We start from the raw sequence: 4,516 nt of genomic DNA, 5'->3' as shown, positions 1-4,516 counted from the left end.
ATTACACACACACATACACACAAACACACACACATCATACACATATGTATACATATGTGATATATATATATACATATATATATATATATATATATCTCACATCTGATCACATATGGGTCTGCCAGGCCCTCTAGCACAAAGTAATGAAGAAATTGATAAACTACTGAAAGAAAGTGTCCTGGTAGGACAGCTGTTCAGAATATCCTGCTTCACAGAAACGTCTGCCTGTATTCTAGGCCTGTAGGACAAAGATGGATGGCTCGAAGTTACAGAAGAACTTTGGATGACGGTCCAGGCAGTCAGCTGTTTCTGTCATTTCTCACAATTTTTGGAAGTCACTTGCTTTTACCTCCTACTTACTCAGGTAATATTATTCCCTTCTCAGCTCTCCAATGGACTTTACAGTTACAGTTTTCCTTGTTATCAGATTCAGAAAAGTCATTCACTAAAAAGTTGTAAAGTGTATAAGATTGCGAGACATACAAAGATCGTTTTAGTAATGCAAGTTAGACTAGAAAGTGAATTAAGTATAACCTTTTGGACTCACCAAGAAAGAACAGATATACAGTATTTTCTATTTTCTCTGAATCTGTCAGTTGCTAATGGACTAGCTATTATTGATGTATTTATTGCCTATATATACTGTATATAGCTATTGTACTTAGTGTATATAGATTTTTTCATATTAGTTATAACCTTTTTCATTTTAGACAAAAAAAAGGGAAATGTGATATTTTGTTCATGTTCTAACAAGTAAAGCTTCCCTGAAGACAGAGGACATAACTAGCCAATAGCTAACCATAGTGGTCTGGAGGTCTATACAGGAAGTAATATGACTGGTTGGAGAAAGGAATATAGGTGGGAGGAGACAGGAGCTGACCATTTTTTCATCTGAGAAGTTAGAAAGATAAGAACTGGCTGTGGCTTTCTCCTTTGTCTCTCTGATCTTTCAACATTTACCCTGATATCTAGCTCTGGGTTTACATTATTAAGACTAATTAGAATTTGTGCAACAGGTCAGTTCAGTCTGACTAGGACTATCCCAAGTCTCCCTGCATCTGACTATGCTCTCCCACATATCTATAATAAGCTTTTCCCTCCACCAAACCTGCGATCAATCCATGATATTTCCTTTCCTTTTTATTTCTTCCTTTTTAAATTATTTTTATATTAAACGATCACTGTCCCAATTACTGGAAAAGTTACCCATAGTTCTTTTAGTTATATCCCCCGAATCTTTTTGTCCTGTGTTAGAGGTGTAAAGCTAATAGTTCCCCTTGGCAGGTGGAGGCAAGGACAATTAGACTATCACCATCTGTTTCTGCAAGTCTTGGGGTTCGTTCTATTTCACACACATTAGATGTAATTTTGGAAACAAAACTGCAGTGGTGTTTTGATAACAAATGTTTATCTTATTGGTAATTAGGTTGGGAAAAAGGAAAATCTTATTCTATTTCCTCTGCTATCTGGCCAAGTAACACCAAGTAGATAACTTAACCATGCTTCAATGGCACTCATTTAAAACAAGAATTAGATGAGATAACAGGATATGAGATTATTAAATGAGTTAATACATGTCTGTCTTGCTGTAGGAACTCAGTGTTAGTTTTTATTACTTTTTCCCAACTGCCATGGCTATTTCCCTAGTTGCCTTTTTCGAAGTGAATTTATATTTTCCTATTTCTCAGTTTATTGTTCTTTCAGGGACATAATATTTTTATAATTATTTGGGATTTTCATGCCATGCACTCCCCATCACACTCACTTCCCATTCCTACTAGATCTACCTGCCCACCCTTGTGACCTCCCCCACCAAAAACAAAAAAGAAAAAGAAAAAAATACACCAGGTCCAATTTGTGTTGCCCATATACTCATTGGAGCACTGTCAAACTCCCAATGGCCAGCCCCTTAAACTGAGTCCTCTAAGAGAAGACGTTAACTGTCTTCCTCTTAAACTGTTCAAAACAAGAACTTTGGTCTGTTTAATTTTGTTTTCTAAGCATTTAGTGAGGTTGAAAATTAAACAAATAGTGCAAGTAGAATGATTAGGTCTTCAGAAACAGACCAGTTTGCTTAATCGTGGCTCTGGAGGGTCGACTTTTTTTGTAGTAGATTAATAAATGACTGATCCCTACATAGCAAACAAGTCCCTGTAAACTCTTCAAAAGAACAGAAACACGCCGTTTACCCTTGAATGTGCCAATATTTTCTTAATAAAGCCTAAAGAATGTGTAACCAAAACAGGCAAAAACACCATTTGATTCTGCTAGTTTAATGATGCTAGGTTGCATTCTGAATGGAAAGCAAATGTGTTTATAATAATTTTTCAGGGGCAATTTATTTTTTTCCTCTGTATGCAATCTTTTACTGGGAAAAGAATTTTAAAGGCACAGTGTATTATTTTTGTGCATGTATATGTTGCGGCTTTTGTCTTTTTAATTTGCAACTAAATTCTTTTTTTTTTCCAGCTACACTAACTGCAGTATTTCTTCTTGTTTTTAAAAATTCTCCTTTTACTGAAAATAGACTTTTTCCTCATGTAATATGTCATGATGATGCTGTCTCTTCCTCTGCTCCTCCCAGTTTCTCTCCACCTCCTTTCTCATCTGTACCCACCCTCTTTCTGTTCCTCATTACAAAGCAAACAGGTTTCTAATGGATAATAATAAAACAAAAGAAGACAAGATAAGATAGAACAAAAGCTACCACAATGAAATAAGACAAAACAAACAAAGAGAAGAAAAGGCGCCCAAGAAAAGGCTGCAGAGACCCCTCATTCTCACACTCGGGAACCAGGGACAGTTTATTTAAAGAATATCATTCTAAATATTATTTGCCTCTGGGTTGCTGTTGGGTAATGATAGCTGTTCATTATTGTCTAGAGCTCAAAGAGAAGAACTGGAAACTTTTAATTCTGCCAAATACCTAAGTGATTAACTGTTGGGTATTTACATAGAAAGGTACAATACTCCTTCATCATAGTTTCTAATGAGTATAGAATCAAACATAAAATTGTATTTTTCCTTTTGATTTGTGTCAAACTCTTAAGAACAGGCTTCTTCTTTGAGAAGTATAAAGTCCTAATTCGCCCCGAAAATTCACCCAAACTAAAACAAAATAGATGTCTTTGGCATTTGGAGATGATCTTGTTATTTTTCAAAGGGCTTCTTCTGCAAGTTAGGGAAGTCTACTGCCAGAAAACATTAAGAGCCATTAAGAGCAAATCATAGTGTGGGGCTGTCATCATCATTGTTTTTCTTTCCATGCAAGTATGTTCTATTTATTCAATTTTATAAGATCTGAAGCAATTGCTCATCTGTGTAAAATAGAAGTTCTTAACCCCCATCATTCTTCATGGGCTCTTCTCCATTATGTGACTTTGGAAACAAGGTGGGAGCTTTGTAGAAATGTTGAATAATGTTTTCCTGTGGGAGCTATAACTGCTAACTTCTATTCTATAAAGACCTGGGTTTGGCTCATTCTGCCCTCGGTGCACTATCTGAATTTGAGCAAATTATTCAACCTTGACTTTTACTATAAAATAGGACATACATTTAGAAACAGATAAATTGGAAATGATTTAATTTGTCTTCAACAGTAATTTTAAAAGTTAACATATTTGACATTGATTATCTTAGAAACTTTCCATCCACAAAAATATTATCCTAATGAAGCATTGTGCTTGTAAGAAAAATAAACTAATTCCCTACTGTACCCCTCCTGAATACTGTTACTTCATCTGATATGCTATCCAACTTCTTCTGCATATTGTTCTTAAATACAAAACACCTCATGATGTTGTTGGCTGTTACATCATGATTTCTAAGGACCTGAATCTACCTTCAACTGACAACAAGTTCCAAGTCTTTTAAATAAGAGATCCAATCAATTTAACTCAGTTTATTGGTTCTCTGTATAACGGACTCCCTGAAAATACCATCAGGGTAACTTATAGTGTGGGGACCTGGCAGCCAGTCCTAGCCTGGTGGCACTGTGTTACTGCCTGCTCTATCCCAGCCAATAAGGGTCACTTTACCTTGAGTACTCAAATCTATGAAGTAATTCACACATAATTCCCCTGCATGGCTAAAGAAACTTAGACATTCCTTAGGGTCATTGACTTTGCTCTGGAATGCCTGTGAGATCCTAGTGGCCTGCAGAGAGATAAAAATAGAATTATGGTGTTCCTGCTGTGAGGGATTTAACCATTTGCTTTCTCCTTTTGTGATCACTGGGTCTGGGTTGACTGGTCTTTTTATTGCTATACAACAGGAACGAGAAACAGAAGGGAGTAAGGCAATTTTCTTGCCAGCCATGGATTCCATAGATGATTGAGTATATTGTACACCTTAAATATCCACCTTCTTTCCTTTTGGCACAGTATGCTGATTGGCTCTAAGGCTGCTGCCCTTTTGCTAGCAGTAAAAATTAGTAGGTTTAATCTAAATTGAAATGAAGTCTGCATCTTCAGTCCTTCCCATGGATTTCCCACAGTAGGTTGTCAAAATAACCTCT

The sequence above is a fragment of the Myodes glareolus genome, chromosome 2 (genome assembly GCF_982192425.1).
Source record: "Myodes glareolus chromosome 2, mMyoGla1.1, whole genome shotgun sequence".
In the NCBI taxonomy this organism is placed as follows: domain Eukaryota; kingdom Metazoa; phylum Chordata; class Mammalia; order Rodentia; family Cricetidae; genus Myodes; species Myodes glareolus.
This window is presented reverse-complemented; position numbering follows the sequence as displayed.